Raw genomic sequence first — 27,210 nt, 5'->3', positions numbered from 1 at the left:
CACTGATTTCCATTCTTTTTCCTAGCCTTTTCTCCCCACCACTCGCTTCACATTTAAACCCCCCTTATTTACCTCCCTATCCCTTTCCGCCTAATTCCCTCCCTCCATCAATTTCTGAGGTCTATTTTATTTCTCCTAAGTGAGATTCAAGTATCCTCCCTTGGGCCCTCTTTGTCATTTAGTTTCTTTAGATCTGTGGATTGTAACATGGTTATTTTGTACTTTATGACTAATATCCACTTATAAGTGAGTTCATGCCTTGTGTATATTTATGGGTCTGGGTTACCTCACTCAGGATGATATTTTACAATTCTACCTGTTTGCTAATAAATTTCATGATTGTACTTTTAAAGAATGCATAAAAATTCAAATGTTCTAGCATTTATAAACCCAATCCACTGACTCAAAATCAGATGGTCTCTATTTAGAACTGAATAGGTATTTCTCCCAACAAAATTTCTAGAATTTCAGCTTTTGGAAACTTCTCTTCCATAAGTTTGTGATTTTCATATGTTTTTCTTGAAAAATTAAAATAAGACTTTCTTAGCTATATTGGTTACATGTTGAAAATGTTAGAGCATCTACCTACTTTGAAAGGTGATATACTATTCAGGACTAAACATTTAGACAAATTATTCTTCCCTGAGGACTGCTCATCAGTTTGCACAAGTTGTCGATTAGTAGTTGGTCTTAGAAGTACTGTTTGCTTAATATAATCTCTGAAAAATCAAAATGAAATATTATTTTATTACATGTATATTAGTTTTTTTCTTACTGCAGTGTTGTTGTTTATTCCTAAGTAAAGAAATCTTTTCTCACAAAAATTTCATTTTCTTCATTTTTATAGATATCATATCTTATTTATAAGGTAATATATGCTACCATGTTGATTATCTGTATTTCTATTCCTAGGCTTTCTGACTGTCAGTATGGATGACATTTTCTGTAATATAAAGCACACTTTGACATTTATTTTTAGATCTTATGTACATCTTAACATAATGTCATAGAGAAGATAATATGACATTTCAGTATTTGTAGAGGAGGCAAAACTTACAGGAGATAGAAAAATTAGAGTTCTTATATGTTGGACTGAAATATTCTACTCTTTTTCTGTTTTAAATACTCACTCTCCGGCTTGTCGGACTATTTTGAAGGATGTGAACTCTTCAGTTGGCAAGGCCTGGCTGGTAGAAATAGATTATTAGAGACAGAACTTGGAAGACTTTGCTTTGGACTGTTACAGAGTATAGTTTCCCTATTCTTTCTAATCAGTGCCACCTGCTTCTTCAAAATAGAATGGCTCCACCACATCATCTAGTTTAAGAAACTAAAATCTGAAACTTTGAACCATATAAACTTTTCTTTCATAAATGATTGCTGTGAGATATTTTGTCATTGCAATGAGAAACATGTTTAATATAAATTTAATTTATATATATCTCCATTGCCATTTTTTATAATGATGCTCTGGAGAAGCATGATATTCTAATTAACCAGCAATTAGGATTGTCAGATAAAGGCACTTAATTTTTCTTGATTCCTTTGCTTTATGTCTAATGGAAAAGAAGCCTGTGTAGCTGTTAACACTTATTTTTGAGGATTTTGTACCTCTATACAATAAAATGCAATGTGTACCCCCATTTTCCCCCTCTTATCCCTCCTTTGTGTCCCTCTCATATACTTCTCAACTTCATTTCTTTTTTAATTACCTACTAAGTCTAATTAGTACTGCTCATTATGTGTATAGATATGAGGTCTCCACTGTAGCATAGGAAACTTCTCAGGTCACATATCTTCAATAAAGAATTATTTTTCCTGTTCTACAACTTTATACTTCAAAAATCTCATGAGTAAAATATCAGGCCTGGGAATCATCTACCCCCACCTTTGCCATGAATTTGTCTGGCTTGATCTTGTATGTTTTTGTGCTGACAACCATGAAAACTGTGAAATCATGATGGTGATATCCACAATATAGTATTTCATAGCACTTCTTCCTATTCTTTGTTTTATTCTTTCTACATTCACTTTCCTGGTATTCCCTTAGCCTTGGTGAATGAGGAATTAATATAAATGTGTGTCCCCAGCTATACCACATATGGGCATATACCCAAAGGATACTCCACCATACCACAAAGACATTTGTTCAACTATGTTCATAGCAGCTTTAGTCATAATAGACAGAAACTGTAAGAAAGGTAGATATTCTTCAACTAAAGAATGGATAAAGCAAATATGGTACATTTATTTACACAATGGAGTATTACTCAGCTATTACAAATAATGATGACTGCTCCCAAGCCCCGTGGGAGAGAGAGATCACCGCGGAGACAGGTGGGCATTCCTGAGACTGCAGAGTGGAAGGGACCACCAACACTGCCCACCCCTACCCACATCCGTGGCACAAAAGGAAACTGTATACAGCCTCTGGGTTCCCTTGGATAAGGGCATAGGAGCAGCAAGTCCACTGCCTCTGAGACACCACCGGAACCTAAAGGAACTGACCAGATAAACAGTTCTCTGCACCCAAATCCCGTGGGAGGGAGAAGAAAACCTTCAGAGAGGCAGACACGCCTGGGAAACCAGAAGAGACTACACTCTGCCCACATCTCTGACTCCAGAGGAAAACACCAAATGCCATCTGGGACTCTGGTGCACCAGGGCTCCCGGAAAGGGCGGCACCGATCCTCCTGGTTGCTGCCCCTGGGGAGAGCTCATAAGAAACACCCGACGAGCAAACTTGAGTCTCGGGACCACAGGTAAGACCAACTTTTCTGCTCCAAGTGACATGCCTGGTGAACTCAGGGCACAGGCCCACAGGAACAACTGAAGACCTGTAGATAGGAAAAACTACACGCTCAAAAGCAGAACACTCTGTTCCCATAACTGGCTGAAAGAAAACAGGAAAACAAGTCTACAGCACTCCTGACACACAGGCTTATAGGACAGTGTAGCGACTGTCAGAAATAGCAGAACAATGTAACACTAGAGATAATCTGATAGTGAGAGGCAAGCTCAGGAAGCAAAGCAACAGAAACCAAGACTACATGGCATCATCGGAGCCCAATTCTTCCACCAAAGCAAACACGGAATATCCAAACACACCAGAAAAGCAAGATCGAATTTCAAAATCATATTTGATCATGATGCTGGAGGATGTCAAGAAAGACATGAACAACTCCCTTAGAGAAATGCCGGAAAACATAAATAAACAAGTAGAAGCCTACAGAGAGGAATCACAAAAATCCCTGAAAGAATTCCAGGAAAACAAAAACAGCTGAAGGAATTAAAAATGGAAATAGAAGCAATCAAGAAAGAACACATGGAAAGAACCCTGGATATAGAAAACCAAAAGAAGAGACAAGGAGCTGTAGATACAAGCTTCACCAACAGAATACAAGAGATAGAAGAGAGAATCTCAGGAGCAGAAGATTCCATAGAAATCATCGACTCAACTGTCAAAGATAATGTAAAGCGGAAAAAGCTACTGGTCCAAAACATACAGGAAATGAAGGACTCAATGAGAAGATCAAACCTAAGGATAATAGGTATAGAAGAGAGTGAAGATTCCCAGCTCAAAGGACCAGTAAATATCTTCAAAAAAATCATAGAAGAAAATTTCCCTAACCTAAAAAAAGAGATACCAATAGGCATACAAGAAGCCTACAGAACTCCAAATAGATTGGACCAGAAAAGAAACTCCTCCCGACACATAATAGTCAAAACACCAAATGCACAAAATAAAGAAAGAATATTAAAAGCAGTAAGGGAAAAAGGTCAAGTAACATACAAAGGAAGACCTATCAGAATCACACCTTACTTTTCCCCAGAGACTATGAAAGCCAGAAGATCCTAGACAGATGTCATACAGACCCTAAGAGAACACAAATGGCAGCCCAGGTTACTGTATCCTGCAAAACTCTCAATTAACATAGATGGAGAAACCAAGATATTCCATGACAAAACCAAATTTACACAATATCTTTCTACAAATCCAGCACTACGAAGGATAATCAATGGTAAAGCACAACAAAAGAGGCAAGCTACACCCTAGAAAAAGCAAGAAACTAATTGTCTTGGCAACGAAACAAAGAGAAGAAAAACACACAAACATAACCACACATCCAAACATAAATATGACAGGAAGCAATAATGACTATTCCTTAAGATCTCTCAACATCAATGGTCTCAACTCCCCAATAAAAAGACATAGATTAACAAACTGGATATGTAAGGAGGACCCTGCATTCTGCTGCCTACAGGAAACACACCTCAGAGACAAAGACAGATACTACCGCAGAGTGAAAGGCTGAAAATCAACTTTCCAAGCAAATGGTGGGAAGAAGCAAGCTGGACTAACCATTCTAATATCAAATAAAATTAATTTTCAACTAAAATTCATCAAAAAAGGTAAGGAAGGACACTTCATATTCATCAAAGGAAAAATCAACCAAGATGAACTCTCAATCCTAAATATCTATGCCCCAAATACAAGGGCACCTACATACATAAAAGAAACCTTACTAAAGCTCAAAACACACATTGCACCTCACACAATAATAGTAGGAGATTTCAACACCCCATTCTCATCAATGGACAGATCATGGAAACAGAAATTAAACAGAGAAGTAGACAGACAAAGAGAAGTCATGAATCAAGTGGACTTAACAGATATTTATAGAACATTCTATCCTAGAGCAAAAGGATATACCTACTTCTCACAAACTCATGGTACTTTCTCGAAAATTGAACATATATTTGGTTATAAAACGGGCCTCAACAGGTACAGAAAGATAGAAATAATCCCATGCGTGCTATCAGACCACCACGGGCTAAAGCTGGTCTTCAATAACAATAAGGGAAGAATGCCTACACATACATGGAAGTTGAACAATGCTCTACTCAACCATGACATGGTCAAGGAACAAATAAAGAAATTAAAGACTTCTTAGAATTTAATGACAATGAAGGTACAACATACCCAAACTTATGGGACACAATGAAAGCTGTGCTAAGAGGAAAACTCATAGCTCTGAGTGCCTGCAGAAAGAAACAGGAGAGAGCATATGTCAGCAGCTTGACAGCACACCTAAAAGCTCTAGAACAAAAAGAAGCAAATACACCCAGGAGGAGTAGAAGGCAGGAAATAATCAAACTCAGAGCTGAAATCAGCCAAGTAGAAACATAAAGGACCATAGAAAGAATCAACAGAACCAAAAGTTGGTATTTGAAAAAATCAAAAAGATAGATAAACCCTTAGCCAGACTAAGGAGAGGACACAGAGAGTGTGTCCAAATTAACAAAATCAGAAATGAAAAGGGAGACATAACTACAGATTCGGAGGAAATTCAAAAAATCATCAGATCTTACTATAAAAGCCTATATTCAACAAAACTTGAAAATCTACAGGAAATGAACAATTTCCTAGACAGATACCAGGTACCGAAATTAAATCAGGAACAGATAAACCAGTTAAACAACCCGATATCTCCTAAGGAAATAGAAGCAGTCATTTAAGGTCTCCCAATCAAAAAGAGCCCAGGTCCAGACGGGATTAGTAGAGAATTCTATCAGACCTTTATACAAGACATCATACCAATACTATCCAAACTATTCCACAAAATTGAAACAAATGGAGCACTACCGAATTCCTTCTATGAAGCCACAATTACTCTTATACCTAAACCACACAAAGACCCAACAAGAAAGAGAACTTCAGACCAATTTCCCTTATGAATATTGACGCAAAAATGCTCAATAAAATTCTGGCAAACCGAATCCAAGAGCACATCAAAACAATCATCCACTATGATCAAGTAGGCTTCATCCCAGGAATGTAAGGATGGTTTAATATACAGAAAACCATCAACATGATCCATTATATAAACAAACTGAAAGAACAAAACCACATGATCATTTCATTAGACGCTGAGAAAGCATTTGACAAAATTCAACACCCCTTCATGATAAAAGTGCTGGAAAGAATAGGAATTCAAGGCCCATTCCTAAACATAGTAAAAGCCATATACAGCAAACCAGTTGCTAACATTAAACTAAATGGAGAGAAACTTGAAGCAATCCCACTAAAATTAGGGACTAAACAAGGCTGCCCACTCTCTCCCTACTTATTCAATATAGTTCTTGAAGTTCTAACCAGAGCAATCAGACAAGAAAAGGAAATCAAGGGGATACAGATCGGTAAAGAAGAAGTCAAAATATCACTATTTGCAGATGATATGATAGTATATTTAAGCGATCCCAAAAGTTCCACCAGAGAATTACTAAAGCTGATAAACAACTTCACCAAAGTGGCTGGGTATAAATTAAACTCAAATAAATTAGTAGCCTTCCTCTACACAAAAGAGAAACAAGCCGAGAAGTAATTAGGGAAATGACACCCTTCATAATAGACCCAAACAATATAAAGTAACTCGGTGTGACTTTAACCAAGCAAGTAAAAGATCTGTATAATAAGAACTTCAAGACTCTGAAGAAAGAAATTGAAGAAGACTTCAGAAGATTCAAAGATCTCCCATGCTCATGGATTGGCAGGATTAATATAGTAAAAATGGCCATTTTACCAAAAGCGATCTACAGATTCAATGCATTCCCCATCAAAATACCAATCCAATTCCTCAAAGAGTTAGACAGAACAATTTGCAAATTCATCTGGAATAACAAAAAACCCAGGATAGCTAAAACTATCCTCAACAATAAAAGGAGTTCAGGGGGAATCACTATCCCTGAACTCAAGCAGTATTACAGAGCAATAGTGATAAAAACTGCATGGTACTGGTACAGAGACAGACAGATAGACCAGTGGAATAGAATTGAAGACCCAGAAATGAACCCACACACCTATGGTCACTTGATTTTTGACAAAGGAGCCAAAACCATCCAATGGAAAAAAGATAGCATTTTCAGCAAATGGTGCTGGTTCAACTGGAGGGCAACATGTAGAAGAATGCAAATCGATCCTTGCTCATCACCCTGTACAAAGCTTAAGTCCAAGTGGATCAAGGACCTCCACATCAAACCAGATACACTCAAACTAATAGAAGAAAAACTAGGGCAGCATTTCGAACACATGGGCCCTGGAAAAAAATTTCCTTAACTGTCCCGTGCTATCCTCCCGCCAGCAGGAACAACACGCGGACACCGGGATCCTTCTGAAGCAAAGTGTTTATTACATCTTGAAGAGGAGAGACTGGGGCCCAGAACGGCGCTGCTTTTAAAACACTATCACGGCGCATCCACACCTGATTGGTCACTTACCCATGATCTCACTAGGCACACCCTGGAGTGGGCAAAGACCTGGCACGAAGGCACTCTTGCACATGCGCACACAGTTAACTACCTGAAAGGAAGTCGGCTGGCGAGGCGGAGGCCAGCACCATCTTGTAATGGCGAAACTATCTTGGCCTACCACGTGGGGCGCAGTGGAAGCCAGTGCCATCTTGTTGTGGCAAATGTTATTGCGGCCCTCTACACTTAAGAAAACACCAATGGCTTATGCTCTAAGATCAAGAATCAACAAATGGGATCTCATAAAACTGCAAAGCTTCTGTAAGCAAAGGACATGGTGGTTAGGACAAAACAGCAACCAACAGATTGGGAAAAGATCTTTACCAATCCTACAACAGATAGAGGCCTTATATCCAAAATATACAAAGAACTCAAGAAGTTACACCGCAGGGAGACAAATAACCCTATTAAAAATGGGGTTCAGAGCTAAACAAAGAATTCACAGCTGAGGAATGCCGAATGGCTGAGAAACACCTAAAGAAATGTTCAACATCTTTAGTCATAAGGGAAATGCAAATCAAAACAACCCTGAGATTTCACCTCACACCAGTGAGAATGGCTAAGATCAAAAACTCAGGTGACAGCAGATGCTAGCGAGGATGCAGAGAAAGAGGAACACGGAGCGAACCTGAGCCTCGGGACCACAGGTAAGACCAAATTTTCTGCTGCAAGAAAGCAGCCTGGTGAGCTTGGGACACACGGAAGCAGAATTTCTCTAGGACCTAGGACCGGGCACGTTCTGTGTTTACCGGAAGTCCCACACCCGCGGATCCCGGCCCACAGCAGCTCTCTGCTCCCAGACCCGGTGAGAGAGAGACCCAACCGCCTGGTCAGGTGGGCACTCCTGAGGCTGCAGTGCGGAAGAGACCACCAACTCTGCTCACCCCTGCCCACATCCCTGGCCCAAGAGGAAACTGTATAAGGCCTCTGGGCTCCCGTGGGGGAGGGCCCAGGAGCGGCAGGAACCCTGCCTGAGACACCGCCGGAACCTGAAAGAAACAGACCGGATAAACAGTTCTCTGCACCCAAATCCCGTGGGAGGGAGAGCTAAACCTTCAGAGAGGCAGACAAGCCTGGGAAACCAGAAGAGACTGCTCCCTGCACACACATCTCGGACGCCAGAGGAAAAAGCCAAAGACCATCTGGAACCCTGGTGCACTGAAGCTCCCGGAAGGGGCGGCACAGGTCTTCCTGGTTGCTGCCGTTGCAGAGAGCCCGTGGGCAGCACCCCACGAGCGAACTTGAGCCTTGGGAACACAGGTAAGACCAAATTTTCTGCTGCAAGAAAGCTGCCTGGTGAACTCAAGACACAGGCCCACAGGAACAGCTGAAGACCTGTAGAGAGGAAAAACTACACGCCCGAAAGCAGAACACTCTGTCCCCATAACTGACTGAAAGAGAGGAAAACAGGTCTACAGCACTCCTGACACACAGGCTTATAGGACAGTCTAGCCACTGTCAGAAATAGCAGAACAAAGTAACACTAGAGATAATCTAATGGCGAGAGGCAAGCGCAGGAACCCAAGCAACAGAAACCAAGACTACATGGCACCATCGGAGCCCAATTCTCCCATCAAAACAAACTTGGAATATCCAAACACACCAGAAAAGCAAGATCTATTTTCAAAATCATATTTGATCATGATGCTGGAGGATGTCAAGAAAGACATGAAGAACTCCCTTAGAGAACAAGTAGAAGCCTACAGAGAGGAATCGCAAAAATGCCTGAAAGAATCGCAAAAATCCCGGAAAGAATCCCAGGAAAACATAAATAAACAAGTAGAAGCCCATAGAGAGGAGACACAAAAATCCCTGAAAGAATTCCAGGAAAACATAAATAAACAAGTAGAAGCCCATAGAGAGGAGACACAAAAATCCCTGAAAGAATTCCAGGAAAACACAATCAAACAGTTGAAGGAATTAAAAATGGAAATAGAAGCAATCAAGAAAGAACACATGGAAACAACCCTGGATATAGAAAACCAAAAGAAGAGACAAGGAGCTGTAGATACAAGCTTCACCAACAGAATACAAGAGATAGAAGAGAGAATCTCAGGAGCAGAAGATTCCATAGAAATCATTGACACAACTGTCAAAGATAATGTAAAGTGGAAAAAGCTACTGGTCCAAAACATACAGGAAATGAAGGACTCAATGAGAAGATCAAACTTAAGGATAATAGGTATAGAAGAGAGTGAAGACTCCCAGCTCAAAGGACCAGTAAATATCTTCAACAAAATCATAGAAGAAAACTTCCCTAACCTAAAAAAAGAGATACCCATAGACATACAAGAAGCCTACAGAAATCCAAATAGATTGGACCAGAAAAGAAACACCTCCTGTCACATAATAGTCAAAACACCAAACACACAAAATAAAGAAAGAATATTAAAAGCAGTAAGGGAAAAAGGTCAAGTAACATATAAAGGGAGACCTATCAGAATCACACCAGACTTCTCGCCAGAAACAATGAAGGCCAGAAGATCCTGGACTGATGTCATACAGACCCTAAGAGAACACAAATGCCAGCCCAGGTTACTGTATCCAGCAAAACTCTCAATTAACATTGATGGAGAAACCAAGATATTCCATGACAAAACCAAATTTACACAATATCTTTCTACAAATCCAGCACTACAAAGGATAATAAATGGTAAAGCCCAACATAAAGAGGCAAGCTATACCCTAGAAGAAGCAAGGAACTAATTGTCTTGGCAACAAAACAAAGAGAATGAAAGCACACAAACATAACCTCACATCCAAATATGAATATAAAGGGAAGCAATAATCACTATTCCTTAATATCTCTCAATATCAATGGCCTCAACTCCCCAATAAAAAGACATAGATTAACAAACTGGATACGCAACGAGGACCCTGCATTCTGCTGCCTACAGGAAACACACCTCAGAGACAAAGACAGACACTACCTCAGAGTGAAAGGCTGGAAAACAACTTTCCAAGCAAATGGTCAGAAGAAGCAAGCTGGAGTAGCCATTCTAATATCAAATAAAATCAACTTCCAACTAAAAGTCATCAAAAAAGATAAGGAAGGACACTTCATATTCATCAAAGGAAAAATCCACCAAGATGAACTCTCAATCCTAAATATCTATGCCCCAAATACAAGGGCACCTACATACGTAAAAGAAACCTTACTAAAGCTCAAAACACACATTGCACCTCACACAATAATAGTGGGAGATTTCAACACACCACTCTCATCAATGGACAGATCATGGAAACAGAAATTAAACAGTGATGTCGACAGAATAAGAGAAGTCATGAGCCAAATGGACTTAACGGATATTTATAGAACATTCTATCCTAAAGCAAAAGGATATACCTTCTTCTCAGCTCTTCATGGTACTTTCTCCAAAATTGACCATACAATTGGTCAAAAAACGGGCCTCAACAGGTACAGAAAGATAGAAATAATCCCATGCGTGCTATCGGACCACCACGGCCTAAAACTGGTCTTCAATAACCATAAGGGAAGAATGCCCACATATACGTGGAAATTGAACAATGCTCTACTCAATGATAACCTGGTCAAGGAAGAAATAAAGAAAGAAATTAAAAACTTTTTAGAATTTAATGAAAATGAAGATACAACATACCCAAACTTATGGGACACAATGAAAGCTGTGCTAAGAGGAAAACTCATAGCGCTGAGTGCCTGCAGAAAGAAACAGGAAAGAGCATATGTCAGCAGATTGATAGCACACCTAAAAGCTCTAGAACAAAAAGAAGCAAATACACCCAGGAGGAGTAGAAGGCAGGAAATAATCAAACTCAGAGCTGAAATCAACCAAGTAGAAACAAAAAGGACCATAGAAAGAATCAACAGAACCAAAAGTTGGTTCTTTGAGAAAATCAACAAGATAGATAAACCCTTAGCCAGACTAACGAGAGGACACAGAGAGTGCGTCCAAATTAACAAAATCAGAAATGAAAAGGGAGACATAACTACAGATTCAGAGGAAATTCAAAAAATCATCAGATCTTACTATAAAAACCTATATTCAACAAAATTTGAAAATCTTCAGGAAATGGACAATTTCCTAGACAGTTACCAGGTATCGAAGTTAAATCAGGAACAGATAAACCAGATAAACAACCCCATAACTCCTAAGGAAATAGAAGCAGTCATTAAAGGTCTCCCATCCAAAAAGAGCCCAGGTCCAGACGGGTTTAGTGCAGAATTCTATCAAACCATAGAAGACCTCATACCAATATTATCCAAACTATTCCACAAAATTGAAACAGATGGAGCACTACCGAATTCCTTCTACGAAGCCACAATTACTCTTATACCTAAACCACACAAAGACACAACAAAGAAAGAGAACTTCAGACCAATTTCCCTTATGAATATCGATGCAAAAATACTCAATAAAATTCTGGCAAACCGAATTCAAGAGCACATCAAAACAATCATCCACCATGATCAAGTAGGCTTCATCCCAGGCATGCAGGGATGGTTTAATATACGGAAAACCATCAACGTGATCCATTATATAAACAAACTGAAAGAACAGAACCACATGATCATTTCATTAGATGCTGAGAAAGCATTTGACAAAATTCAACACCCCTTCATGATAAAAGTCCTGGAAAGAATAGGAATTCAAGGCCCATACCTAAACATAGTAAAAGCCATATACAGCAAACCAGTTGCTAACATTAAACTAAATGGAGAGAAACTTGAAGCAATCCCACTAAAATCAGGGACTAGACAAGGCTGCCTACTCTCTCCTTACTTATTCAATATAGTTCTTGAAGTTCTAGCCAGAGCAATCAGACAACAAAAGGAGATCAAGGAGATACAGATCGGAAAAGAAGAGCTCAAAATATCACGATTTGCAGATGTCATGATAGTATTTTTAAGTGATCCCAAAAGTTCCACCAGAGAACTACTAAAGCTGATAAACAACTTCAGCAAAGTGGCTGGGTATAAAATTAACTCAAATAAATCAGTAGCCTTCCTCTACACAAAAGAGAAACAAGCCGAGAAAGAAATTAGGGAAATGACACCCTTCATAATAGACCCAAAAAATATAAACTACCTCGGTGTGACTTTAACCAAGCAAGTAAAAGATCTGTACAATAATAACTTCAAGACACTGAGGAAAGAAATTGAAGAAGACCTCAGAAGATGGAAAGATCTCCCATGCTCATGGATTGGCAGGATTAATATAGTAAAAATGGCCATTTTACCAAAAGCAATCTACAGATTCAATGCAATCCCCATCAAAATACCAATCCAATTCCTCAAAGAGTTAGACAGAACAATTTGCAAATTCATCTGGAATAACAAAAAACCCAGGATAGCTAAAGCTATCCTCAACAATAAAAGGAGTTCAGGGGGAATCACTATCCCTGAACTCAAGCAGTATTACAGAGCAATAGTGATAAAAACTGCATGGTATTGGTACAGAGACAGACAGATAGACCAATGGAATAGAATTGAAGACCCAGAAATGAAACCACACACCTATGGTCACTTGATTTTTGACAAAGGAGACAAAACCATCCAATGGAAAAAAGATAGCATTTTCAGCAAATGGTGCTGGTTCAACTGGAGGGCAACATGTAGAAGAATGCAGATTGATCCATGCTTATCACCCTGTACAAAGCTTAAGTCCAAGTGGATCAAGGACCTCCACATCAAACCAGACACACTCAAACTAATAGAAGAAAAACTAGGGAAGCATCTGGAACACATAGGCACTGGAAAAAATTTCCTGAACAAAACACCAATGGCTTATGCTCTAAGATCAAGAATCGACAAATGGGATCTCATAAAACTGCAAAGCTTCTGTAAGGCAAAGGACACTGTGGTTAGGACAAAACGGCAACCAACAGATTGGGAAAAGATCTTTACCAATCCTACAACAGATAGAGGCCTTATATCCAAAATATACAAAGAACTCAAGAAGTTAGACCGCAGGGAAACAAATAACCCTATTAAAAAATGGGGTTCAGAGCTAAACAAAGAATTCACAGCTGAGGAATGCCGAATGGCTGAGAAACACCTAAAGAAATGTTCAACATCTTTAGTCATAAGGGAAATGCAAATCAAAACAACCCTGAGATTTCACCTCACACCAGTGAGAATGGCTAAGATCAAAAACTCAGGTGACAGCAGATGCTGGCAAGGATGTGGAGAAAGAGGAACACTCCTCCATTGTTGGTGGGATTGCAGACTGGTAAAACCATTCTGGAAATCAGTCTGGAGGTTCCTCAGAAAATTGGAAATTGAACTGCCTGAGGATCCAGCTATACCTCTCTTGGGCATATACCCAAAAGATGCCTCAATATATAAAAGAGACACGTGCTCCACTATGTTCATCACAGCCTTATTTATAATAGCCAGAAGCTGGAAAGAACCCGATGCCCTTCAACAGAGGAATGGATACAGAAAATGTGGTACATCTACACAATGGAATATTACTCAGCTATCAAAAACAACGAGTTTATGAAATTCGTAGGCAAATGGTTGGAACTGGAAAATATCATCCTGAGTGAGCTAACCCAATCACAGAAAGACATACATGGTATGCACTCATTGATAAGTGGCTATTAGCCCAAATGCTTGAATTACCCTAGATCCCTAGAACAAACGAAACTCAAGATGGATGATCAAAATGTGAATGCTTCACTCCTTCTTTAAATGAGGAAAAAGAATACCCTTGGCAGGGAAGGGAGAGGCAAAGATTAAAACAGAGACTGAAGGAACACCCATTCAGAGCCTGCCCCACATGTGGCCCATACATATACAGCCACCCAATTAGACAAGATGGATGAAGCAAAGAAGTGCAGACCGACAGGAGCCGGATGTAGATCGCTCCTGAGAGACACAGCCAGAATACAGCAAACACAGAGGCGAATGCCAGCAGCAAACCACTGAACTGAGAATAGGTCCCCTGTTGAAGGAATCAGAGAAAGAACTGGAAGAGCTTGAAGGGGCTCGAGACCCCAAAAGTACAACAATGCCAAGCAATCAGAGCTTCCAGGGACTAAGCCACTACCTAAAGACTATACATGGACTGACCCTGGACTCTGACCCCATAGGTAGCAATGAATATCCTAGTAAGAGCACCAGTGGAAGGGGAAGCCCTGGGTCCTGCTAAGACTGAACCCCCAGTGAACTAGTCTATGGGGGGAGGGCGGCAATGGGGGGAGGGTTGGGAGGGGAACACCCATAAGGAAGGGGAGGGGGGAGGGGGATGTTTGCCCGGAAACCGGGAAAGGGAATAACACTCGAAATGTATATAAGAAATACTCAAGTTAATAAAAAAAAAAAAAAGAAAGAGGAACACTCCTCCATTGTTGGTAGGATTGCAGACTGGTACAACCATTCTGGAAATCAGTCTGGAGATTCCTCAGAAAATTGGACATTGAACTGCCTGAGGATCCAGCTATACTTCTCCTGGTCATATACCGAAAAGTTGCCCCAACATATAAAAAAGTCATGTGCTCCACTATGTTCATTGCAGCCTTATTTATAATAGCCAGAAGATGTAAATAACCCAGATGCCCTTCAACAGAGGAATGGATACAGAAAATGTGGTACATCTACACAATGGAATATTACTCAGCTATCAAAAAAAATGACCTTATGAAATTCGTAGGCAAATGATCGGAACTGGAAAATATCATCCTGAGTGAGGTAAGCCAATTACAGAAAAACACACATGGTATGCACTCATTTATAAGTGGCTATTAGCCCAAATTCTTGAATTACCCTAGATGCCTAGAACAAATGAAACTCAAGACAGATGATGAAAATGTGAATGCTTCACTCTTTCTTTAAAAGGGGAACAAGAATACCCTTGGCAGGGAATAGAGAGGCAAAGATTAAAACAGAGACTGAAGGAACACCCATTCAGAGCCTGCCCCACATGTGGCCCATGCATATACAGCCATCCATATAGACAACATGGATGAAGCAAAGAAGTGCAGGCCGACAGGAGCTGGATGTAGATCTCTAACCGAGACACACAGCCAGAATACAGCAAACACAGAGGCGTATGCCAGCAGCAAACCACTGAATTGAGAATAGGATCCCCTTTGAAGGAATCATAGAAAGAACTGGAAGAGCTTGAAGGGGCTCAAGACCCCATATGTACAACAATGCCAAGCAACCAGAGCTTCCAGGGACTAAGCCACTACCTAAAGACTATACATGGACTGACCCTGGACTCTGACCTCATAGGTAGCAATGAATATCCTAGTAAGAGCACCAGTGGAAGGGGAAGCCCTGGGTCCTGCTATGACTGAACCCCCAGTGAACTAGATTGTTGGGGGGAGGGCAGCAATGGGGGTAGGATGGGGAGGGGAACAGCCATAAAGAAGGGGAGGTGGGAGGGGGATGTTTGCCCGGAAACCGGGAAAGGGAATAACACTCGAAATGTATATAAGAAATACTCAAATTAATAAAAAAAAAGAAATGTTCAACACCCTAGTCATAAGGGAAATGCAAATCAAAACAACCCTGAGATTTCACATCACACCAATGAGAATGGCTAAGGTCAAAAACTCAGGGGACAACAAATGCTGGCAAGGATGTGGAGAAAGAGGAACACTCCTCCATTGTTGGTGGGATTGCAGACTCGTACAACCATTCAGGAAATCAGTCTGGAGGTTCCTCAGAAATTTGGACATTGAAGTACCTGAGGATCCAGCTATACCTCTCTTGGGCATATACCCACAAGATGCCCCAACATATAAAAAAGACATGTGCTCCACTATGTTCATAGCAGCCTTATTTATAACAGCCAGAAGGTGGAAAGAACCCAGATGCCCTTCAACAGAGGAATGGATACAGAAAATGTGGTACATCTACACAATGGAATATTACTCAGCTATCAAAAACAATGCCTTTATGAAATTCGTAGGCAAATGGTTGGAACTGGAAAATATCATCCTGAGTGAGGTAACCCAATCACAGAAAAACACACATGGTATGCACTCACTGATAAGTGTCTATTAGCCCAAATGCTTGAATTACCCTAGATGCCTAGAACACATGAAACTCAAGACGGATGATCAAAATGTGAATGTTTCACTCCTTCTTTAAAAGGGGAACAAGAGTACCCTTGGCAAGGAATAGAGAGGCAAAATTAAAACAGACACAGAAGGAACACCCATTCAGAGCCTGCCCCACATGTGGCCCATATGTATACAGCCACCCAATTAGACAAGATGGATGAAACAAAAAAGTGCAGGCCAACAGGAGCCGGATGTAGATCGCTCCTGAGAGACACAGCCAGAATGCAGCAAATACAGAGGCGAATGCCGGCAGCAAAACACTGAACTGAGAATAGGACTCCCATTGAAAGAATCAGAGAAAGAGCTGGAAGAGTTTGAAGGGGCCCGAGACCCCTGATGAACAACAATGCCAAGCAACCAGAGCTACCAGGGACTAAGCCACTACCTAAAGACTACACATGGAGTGACCCTGAACTCTGACCTCATAGGTAGCAATGAATATACTAGTAAGATCACCAGTGGAAGGGGAAGCCCTTGGTCCTGCTAAGACTGAACCCCCAGTGAACTAGATTGTTGGGGGGAGGGCGGCAATGGGACGGAGGCTGGGGAGGGGAACACCCATAAGGAAGGGGAGGGGGGAGGGGGATGTTGGCCGGGAAACCGGGAAAGGGAATAACATTCGAAATGTAAATAAGAAATACTCAAGTTAATAAAAAAAAAGAAGAAGGAGAAGGAGAAGGAGAAGGAGAAGGAGAAGAAGAAGAAGAAGAAGAAGAGGAAGAAGAAGATGAAGACAAAGAAGACAAAGACGAAGATGAAGACGAAGAAGAAGAAGAAGAAGAAGAAGAAGAAGAAGAAGAAGAAGAAGAAGAAGAAGAAGAGGAAGAAGAAGAAGATGAAGACAAAGAAGACAAAGACGAAGATGAAGACGAAGATGAAGACGAAGAAGAAGAAGAAGAAGAAGAAGAAGAAGAAGAAGAAGAAGAAGAAGAAGAAGAAGAAGAAGAAGAAGAAGAAGAAGAAGAAGAAGAAGAAGAAGAAGAAGTAGTAGTAAGGCTTCCACCCAATTAGACAAGATGGATGAAGCAAAGAAGTGCAGGCCGACAGGAACCAGATGTAGATCTCTCCTGAGAGACACGCCCAGAATACAGCAAATACATAGGCGAATGCCAGCAGCAAACCACTGAAGTGAGAACGAGACCCCTGTTGAAGGAATCGGAGAAAGGACTGGAATAACTTGAAGGGGCTCTAGACCCCATAGAACAACAATGCCAACCAACCAGAGCTTCCAGGGATTAAGCCACTACCGAAAGACTATACATGGACTGAACCTCTGCTCCAACCTCATAGGTAGCAATGAGTAGCCTAGTAAGAGCACCAGTGGAAGGGGAAGCCCTTGGTCCTGCCAAGACTGAACCCCCAGTGAACCTGATTGTTGGGGGGGGAGGGTGGTAATGGGGGGAGGATGGGGAGGGTAACAATCATATAGAAGGGGAGGTGGAGGGGTTAGGGGGATGTTGGCTGGGAAACCAGGAAAGGGAATAACAATGGAAATGTAAATAAGAAATACTCAAGTTAATAAAAAAAAAAGAAAAAAAAAGAATTGAACCTTTGTAATCACAGAGTCTGCCACACTATTCCTCAAACAAAGAAAAATATTTTAAAAATTTAAAAAGTTTTTTAAAACAGGAAACAAAACTTTTCTATCAATCTTTGAATGTATAATGATAATGGAGAAGATGGGGTGGGGGGAATGACTTTGTCTCCAAGTTGCAATCTTGCATAAATATCCCATTTAATTATATATTCTAGACCTCAATAAATAATATAAAATGTTTATAAACAGAAAAAAAATAATGACATCATGAAATTTGCAGGCAATTGGATGAATGTAGAAAAGATAATCCTAAGTGAGGTAACCCAGACCTGTGAAGCCAGAAAGCCATGCAAATTGGGGTGCTAGTCAGGAGCAAGAGTGAGGTCGAGACTTATCCAAACTTTGAAAATCTTGTCCTGTGACTAGCAAGAGTTAGGATCCTTTCCTCCTTGCTCTGCTCCTTCCTGCCTCAGCACAGTAAGCCTTACAACCCCCACCTCCACCACCCTTCCCTTAGGCGGTCTCAAAGCTTAGTGGCCAGGTTTCAGGTTAAACTTCCTCTATTCCAGTATGGAGAAGTCTAGCAAACACCTGGAATTCCTCTTCATGCAAATGACGCATTCCAAGCACCTCAGCTTCAGCCAATGATACACTCTTCTCCCAAACCCCTACTCACTTCCCAAGGTTTATATTTCTCCTGTTAACCCCCAACCATCTCCTTAAAAGGCTATTTATCCTGAGGTCACACAGACCAAGATCCTGTCTAACCCACCCGCCCGGCTAAACTTCATTCTTTCTAGTCCAGCCCAGTGTGCAAAGGTGCCTGAGTACCCTGAGGGTAAAAGCAGACCCAAGCCAGTCACTAGTGCGCTCAACGCAGATACAACAGGACCTCTGGTTTGAGCAAAGAAGGATCCGGCAAAGAAACAGAACGAAAACACGGTATGTTCTCGTTTATAAGTGGGTATTAATGATAAAGTAAGGATAATCGTTGATATCGTCCGCATACAAAAGAAAACTAAGTAGCAGAGAGGGCTCGAAAGTGGACACTGAGAAGCAGAAATAGAATAGACGTTGTGGGTGGATGGAGGGATGGGACTGAATTGGGGTAGGGTTAAGCATGGGAACCGGAGGGATCAGTGCCAGGACTGAGGGGAAGGGTACTGGGAGAAACAATTAGAATTGAGGGGTGGGGTATGTACTAGGTGAGCTAGAATCCTAGGAAAATGGAAAGTCCCAGGACACTCCTAGAAATGGGAGATAAGGAGCCTGTAAACAGGCATGATTTCCAGTAGAGGGACTGCGACACCAACCTAGTCACAAAACCTTTGACCTACAATTTGTACTGCCTAGAAGATGTATAGGGGAAAATCTGGAGCAGAAATTGAGAGAACAGCCTACAGATTTAAGTAACACAGGCTCACAGTGGCCTACAGAGACTGAACTTCCTAACCATGGATCATGCATTAGACTGTCCTAGGCCCTCTGTAATATATGTAATGGTCGTGCAGCTTGGTCTTCATGTGTGACTACAAACAGTGAGATCAGGGGCCTGTTCTGACTCTGTTGATTGAATTTGGGACCCTTCCTCTTACTGGGCTGCCTCTTTTGAGGCTTCAAAAGGAGAAGATGCACCTACACTAACTATATCTTGATATGCCAAGGCTGGTTGAGACCTATGGAAGAAAACCAGGTATATGGGTACAAACATAAAACCATACATATTTAGAAGGCCATTTGACAGCATGATCATTTAGCAAAAAACAATAGTAAGTTCTACACTAGGGCCTATAATGTTCCCAGCCGTGGACTTCTGACCAGGATTACATTGCCAAGCATTAAATTGCTCTCATTAAGTAGGTCTCCAATCCAACCAGAATTTTGTTACCTAGCCTATGCTACTATCCTATTAATAGAAGTATCTTGCCTGGTAGGTTAGTAGTGTAACATCCAGGGTCCAGTTCTGGTTAAGCCCACTGTTGTCTTTTCTGTCCCAGCAGCCTGTATTATGAGAGGAAGACAGCAGTGGGTGAAGGTCTCAGTCAGTTTGTTATTCGTGTCTCTATATTCTTTGGCTAAAATGTGTACTCTCTTCAGCAATAGTTTCTTAATATAGCTATGGTTGCTAAAGAAAAGGCTATAAAAATCACAGAAAGACAGACATATGAGGATCTTAAGTTCACAGTACTAATTGAAAGAAGTCAAAATGAAAGTACTACCCAGTACATGATTCCATCTCTGACATTTTGGAAATGAAAAACTACAGAGAGAATAAAAAGAACACAACCATTTTAACAGTCAAAACCTATCATTATACATCTATCTAAACCAAAGTGTAATGAATTTATAAGAAAAACTCTTTTTCTTTTCTAGATTTTTTTTATTTATTTAGATATAAAACGTTATCCCCTTTGCCCGTTTCCCATCCATAAACCCTCTATACCCTGCCCGTCCCTCTTCTTCTATAAGATTGTTCCCCCACTCACCTACCCATCCCTTTCTGCCTCCTTACCCTAACATTCCCCTACACTGGGGGGGTCCAGCCTTGGCAGAACCAAGGGCTTCTCCTTATATTGGTGCCCAATAAGGCCATCCTCTGCTACATATGCAGTTGAAGCCATGGGCCTGTCCATGTATTGTCTTTGGGTAGTGGTTTAGTCCGTGGAAGCTCTGGTTGGTTGGCATTGTTATTCATATGGGGTCTCAAGCCCCTTCAGCTCCTTCAATCCTTTCTCTAACTCCTCCAATTAGGACCCTGTTCTCAGTTCTATGTTGGCTGCTAGCATTCACCTCTGTGTTTGTCAGGCTCCAGCAGAGCCTACAAGAGCAACTCTTTAAACTCTTGTCTTTAGATGATAAAGGTGTGTCTCTGTAGTTTAATCAGTAGTGATAAATGTATCACTGTGGTAAGTACAGGATGCTGATACCAGTACAGGCTGTGCTTTTGTGAACTCAAAGAATCCAAGAGAAAATTGTACTTTATTCTCAGTTTTACTGTGAACCTAAGAGTACTCTAAAAGTTCTATTTAAAAAAAAATGAAAGATGTTGTTGACTATCTGTTTTATTTACATTTCAAATATTATCCCCTTCCCCCCACTCAACCACTCACCCCTGCCTGTCTCCCCTCCCTGTCATTCCCCTACACTGGTGGGTCCGGCCTTGGCAAAACAAAGGGCTTTTCCTCCCATTGGTGCCCAGCAAGGCCATCCTCTGCTACATATGCAGCGGGAGCCATAGGTCTGTCCATGTGTACTCTTTGGGTAGTGGTTTAGTCCCTGGGATCTCTGGTTGGTTGGTATTGTTGTTCTTATGGGGTTACAAGCCCCTTCAGCTCCTTCAATCCTTTCACTAGTTCCTCCAATCAGGAACCAGTTCTCAGTCCAATGGTTGGCTGTGAGCATCCAGCTCTATATTTGTCATGGTCTGGCAGAGCCTTTCAGGAGATAGATTAAAAACCAACATTCCCCACCCCAGACAACTTTGGAAAGTAGGAAGCTGAATTAATAATACTGACTGCTATTTTGTAAAAACAAAGTAAGGAAAACCCTGAGAATTGAGGATTGTATATTGATAAGTTTGTAAAGCCAAGCACTACTATATAAGGATTATTTAAAAGTCACAAAAATTATTTGGAAATAATTGTCTTCAAAATTTCTTCTCCTGATTGAGTTTCCTAAGTCTATAAATTAAGCAATGAACTAATGTTAATAAAAAGTACTATGCCAAATATTTTATTGATATACAACAATATTAAATTTCATGGAAAGTAGTATGAGAAGAAAAAAATATAAAACATACCACTTTCTAGGAATCCAGGAATTAACAGAGTGTAACCACAGCCCAAATGATAATAATATTTGTGCTGAATTTCAAACTATGATTCCTCTGAAAGGTTGAATAATACAAGAGCTTTTCACTTAATCTGGAACATAAGAACACATTAAACCTGTGAGTTTGAATGGGAAAAAAGGCCAACTTATTTTCATTGATCTTTGACACCAATGCAGTATTTCCTAATCAATATGGTTAACTTTGTCACCAAGGAATATTTGTATCAAACTTTATATTTATGTCAAATATAATATATATAATATATATTATATATATTTAGTGAAGATTCCTTGCAACAAGTTCATATTTATCATCAGTATGAAACTTTTTCTAGGCCTCACATTAGATTAACTTATCAATTTTCCTAATGAGGTATAAATTTTGATATATTTTATTATTACTTACCCTGTATTCCTTATGTGTTATATATTCAGAAGATATAAAATTCCTGAAACTGACAATGAAGTTGGTGATACTGCTATAATATTAAGAAACCCTAACATATAAGAAGAAAGTAAACCATACAAGTAGCATACATGCCTCACTTGTGATTTCCTGCAGCTCACTTAATTCCAACAGACATTAACTATTCTGTGTAGTATAATGAAGGTTTTGCTAGACTCCAGTTTTTTGCAGGAATTCATTTTTGGTTTTGGTCTTGTAAAATATTTGAGCCTAGGAAATAAATAAATCAAAAGAAGTTATTTTCTTTACTAGCAGTTGTCAGCTTTAAAATTTGAGACCATGCAGTCCCATTTGCTTAATCTCTACATAACTTCTATGACTAATTGTGGGTACACATGTAATAGAGACAATTACCAGTAGTGAGATATGTGTCAGAGGAAAATTAAGGGACAAGTCTTTTGTTTTTATAGTAATTGACTCTTAAAAGAAAAATTAACAAAAGCATTCTGTATCAACTCTGAAAGCAGTAACATATATAATATTCCTCAGCACTAAATCTACTAAGTGATGAACTGTCCCTCAGTATTGCTATCATAAAAAGCAATATTCCATTATATGAATTTTGGAAAGGACACTCAAACAATAATCAAATCAATAACATTTTAGTAGGAATTAGCACTCATTGAAGTATTCCCATTGGGCTCTTTATCAATTGACTGAGATACAATAATGAATTATGAAGACTCCAAGCACCCTTTCTAATGTAAACTGGAGATCTGTAGGAAATGATTAAAAGAAGAATGAGAAACACTTCAACTGTGTTACAGCCTTCATTTACACTCTTATGTGATCCTCTTAATCTATATTTTGCATGTACTTTGGTTAGTATTCATTGTTGAGTTGACATAAGCCACAGAAACCTAGGAAGAAGGAACCTCAACTCAAGAATGGTCTCAACAACAATGATTCATGACCTCATCTCTAACAAGTTGTTTTGATTGATGATTGATATGGGAGTGACCAGAACACTGTGTATCACCATCCCTATACTGGTGGGCTCTGGCATATATGAAAGCAAAGAATACATCAGAAAGAGGGCTATCCTCTATGGTTTCTGTTTCACTTCCTGATTGAATTTTCACTCTAATAAACTATTATCTGAAGTTTAAATAAACCTGTTACTTCTCAAGCTGCTTTTGACTGGAGAATTTTAGCTGTAACAGCAAGAAGAAAAAACTAGGATGGCATGCATTCTTCATATTGCTTCTGTTCTTCCCCTTTTTCATGTTTCCTCTCTTTTTTTTTCTTTTCTTTTATTGGTTATTTTCTTTATTTACATTTGAAATGTTATCTCCTTTCCAAGTTTCCCATCTGGAAATCCCCCATCTCATACCCTTCCCTGCTTCTTCTATGAGGGATCTCCTCCAGCCACCAACCCACCCATTCCCTCTTGCCTCCCTGAGCTGGCATTCCCCTACCCTGGGGTATGTAGTCTTCACAGGACCAAGGGCCTTCCCTCACACTGATGTCAGACAATGACTTCCTCTGCTACATAAGCAGCTGGAGTCATGGGTCCCTCCAGGTGTACTCTCTGATTGGTAGTTTAGTCCCTGGGAGCTCTGGGGCTATCTGGTTAGTTGATATTATTGTTCTTCCTTTGGGGTTGAAAAGCCCTTTAGATCCTTCAGTCCTTTCTTAGTAGGAAACTTTCTTCATCTCCCTTAACATTCTAATAATCAAGTTCCCATATCATTTCAAGTCCCAATTTTCATGTAATAAGTAAACCAACAGAGTACTATGTGGGCAAAAAGAACATCACACATGATCATCTTACTCAACAATTATCTCCTTTATTAAATTCTGTTTACTTAATAGCAGTTCTCCAATTAAATTACCAAACACTTTCCCATATAGGGTAATATATCAAATCCATGCCTGTTTGTACAATGGCAAACATTAACATAGCTTAGTTTTTTCTTCTACTTGGTGATAAAGTACTCAATGCCAGTTCTGCAACTAAGCCTATTCATAGTTACATTACATTTTCCTTTAATAATTGTGGTTTATATAGCACCACACATGTAGGCATTGGATGATCACATAACTAAATACTACAGATAAAATTAGCAAATTATGCTTGAAATTTTTCAGGAAACTCCTTTTCTTGCATAACTGATATATTTATGATTTTGTTTAAATTTTCATCTCTATTCAGAAAAGTTTTATAGAATAAATCATAAAAGTGACTTAACTCTGATAATTATGTCTAAGCCTTTGTTTTTTTTATTTATTTTTTATTAATGAGTATTTCTTATATACATTTCGAGTGTTATTCCCTTTCCCGGTTTCCAGGCAAACATCCCCCTCCCCCTCCCCCCTCCCCTTCCTTATGGGTGTTCCCCTCCCCACCCTCCCCCCATTGCCGCCCTCCCCCAAAAGTCTAGTTCACTGGAGGCTCAGTCTTAGCAGGACCCAGGGCTTCCCCAGCCACTGGTGCTCTTACTAGGATATTCATTGCTACCTATGAGGTCAGAGTCCAGGGTCAGTCCATGTATAGTCTTTAGGTAGTGGCTTAGTCCCTGGAAGCTCTGGTTGCTTGGCATTGTTGTGCATATGGGGTCTCGAGACCCTTCAAGCTCTTCCAGTTCTTTCTCTGATTCCTTCAACGGGGGTCCTATTCTCAGTTCAGTGGTTTGCTGCTGGCATTCACCTCTGTATTTGCTGTATTCTGGCTGTGTCTCTCAGGAGCGACCTACATCCAGCTCCTGTCGGTCCGCACTTCTTTGCTTAATCCATCTTGTCTATATGGGTGGCTGTATATGTATGGGCAACATGTGGGGCAGGCTCTAAATGGGTGTTCCTTCAGTCTCTGTTTTAACCTTTGCCTCTCTATTCCCTGCCAAGGGTATTCTTGTTCCCCTTTTAAAGAAGGAGTGAAGCATTCACATTTTGATCATCCGTCTTGAGGTTCATTTGTTCTAGGCATCTAGGGTAATTCAAGCATTTGGGCTAATAGCCACTTATCAATGAGTGCATACCATGTATGTCTTTCTGTGATTGGGTTAGCTCACACAGGATGATATTTTCCAGTTCCAACCATTTGCCTACGAATTTCATAAAGTCATTGTTTTTGATAGCTGAGTAATATTCCATTGTGTAGATGTACCACATTTTCTGTATCCATTCTTCTGTTGAAGGGCATCTGGGTTCTTTCCAGCTTCTGACTATTATAAATAAGGCTGCGATGAACATAGTGGAGCACGTGTCTTTTTTATATGTTGGGGCATCTTGTGGGTATATGCCCAAGAGAGGTATAGCTGGATCGTCAGGCAGTTCAATGACCAATTTTCTCAGGATCCTCCAGACTGATTTTCAGAATGGTTGTACCAGTCTGCAATCCCACCAACAATGGAGGACTGTTCCTCTTTCTCCGCATGCTTGCCAGCATCTGCTGTCACCTGAGTTTTTGATCTTAGCCATTCTCACTTGTGTGAGGTGAAATCTCAGGGTTGTTTTGATTTGCATTTCCCTTATGACTAAAGATGTTGAACATTTCTTTAGGTGTTTCTCAGCCATTCGGCATTCCTCAGCTGTGAATTCATTGTTTAGATCTGAACCCCATTTTTTTATTAACTTGAGTATTTCTTATATACATTTCGAGTGTTATTCCCTTTCCCGGTATCCGGGCAAACATCCCCCTCCCCCCTCCCCTTCCCTATGGGTGTTCCCCTCCCAACCCTCCCCCCATTGCCGCCCTCCCCCCACCAGTCTAGTTCACTGGGGGTTCAGTCTTAGCAGGACCCAGGGCTTGCCCTTCCACTGGTGCTCTTACTAGGATATTCATTGCTACCTATGAGGTCAGAGTCCAGGGTCAGTCCATGTATACTCTTTAGATAGTGGCTTAGTCCCTGGAAGCTCTGGTTGCTTGGCATTGTTGTACATATGGGGTCTCGAGACCCTTCAAGCTCTTTCAGTTCTTTCTCTGATTCCTTCCACGGGGGTCCTATTCTCAGTTCAGTGGTTTGCTGCTGGCATTCGCTTCTGTATTTGCTGTATTCTGGCTGTGTCTCTCAGGAGCGATCTACATCCGGCTCCTGTCGGTCTGCACTTCTTTGCTTCATCCATCATGTCTAATTGGGTGGCTGTATATGTATGGGCCACATGTGGGGCAGACTCTGAATGGGTGTTCCTTCAGTCTCTGTTTTAATCTTTGCCTCTCTCTTCCCTGCCAAGGATATTCTTGTTCCCCTTTTAAAGAAGGAGTGAAGCATTCACATTTTGATCATCCGTCTTGAGTTTCATTTGTTCTGGGCATCTAGGGTAATTCAAGCATTTGGGCTAATAGCCACTTATCAATGAGTGCATACCATGTATGTCTTTCTGTGATTGGGTTAGCTCAATCAGGATGATGTTTTCCAGTTCCAACCATTTGCCTACGAATTTCATAAAGTCGTTATTTTTGATAGCTGAGTAATATTCCATTGTGTAGATGTACCACATTTTCTGTATCCAAACCTCTGTTGAAGGGCATCTGAGTTCTTTCCAGCTTCTGGCTATTATAAATAAGGCTGCAATGAACATAGTGGAGCACGTGTCTTTTTTATATGTTGGGGCATCTTTTGGGTATATGCCCAAGAGAGGTATAGCTGGATCCTCAGGCAGTTCAATGTCCAATTTTCTCAGGATCCTCCAGACTGATTTTCAGAATGGTTGTACCAGTTTGCAATCCCACCAACAAAGGAGGAGTGTTCCTATTCCTCCACATCCTCGCCAGCATCTGTTGTCCCCTGAGTTTTTGATCTTAGCCATTCTCACAGGTGTGAGGTGAAATCTCAGGGTTGTTTTGATTTGCATTTCCCTTATGACTAAAGATGTTGAACATTTCTTTAGGTGTTTCTCAGCCATTCGGCATTCCTTACCTGTGAATTCTACTTTTAGCTCTGAACCCCATTTTTTAATAGGGTTATTTGTTTCCCTGCGGTCTAACTTCTTGAGTTCTTTGTATATTTTGGATATAAGGCCTCTATCTGTTGTAGGATTGGTAAAGATCTTTTCCCAATCTGTTGGTTGC

The 27,210-nt window shown here is 40.4% G+C and overlaps 1 protein-coding gene across 19 annotated transcripts in view; it reads left to right on the top strand.

Moving 5' to 3' along the window:
- The window catches only part of Mageb16 (MAGE family member B16), a 218,310-nt gene that overhangs the window by 115,122 nt on the left and 75,978 nt on the right, over positions 1 to 27,210 (top strand). For 6 of the 19 annotated variants that reach the window (XM_087599984.1, XM_087600003.1, XM_087599985.1 and 3 more), the window contains one exon: positions 18,703 to 18,844. The exons of 8 other annotated variants lie outside the window; for them this stretch is intronic. The gene's annotated coding sequence lies outside the window, so the exon portion shown is untranslated. Of the gene's footprint in view, positions 1 to 14,810; positions 14,984 to 18,702; positions 18,845 to 27,210 lie in introns of all 19 variants that reach the window. 5 more of the 19 variants (XM_087599993.1, XM_087599986.1, XM_087599988.1 and 2 more) reach the window with 2 other exon arrangements.

Source organism: Rattus norvegicus, chromosome X (assembly GCF_021556685.1).
Source record: "Rattus norvegicus strain SHRSP/BbbUtx chromosome X, alternate assembly SHRSP_T2T, whole genome shotgun sequence".
In the NCBI taxonomy this organism is placed as follows: Eukaryota; Metazoa; Chordata; class Mammalia; order Rodentia; family Muridae; genus Rattus; species Rattus norvegicus.
Note: the sequence above shows the minus strand (reverse complement) of the source record. Positions and strands in the feature narration are given on the sequence as shown.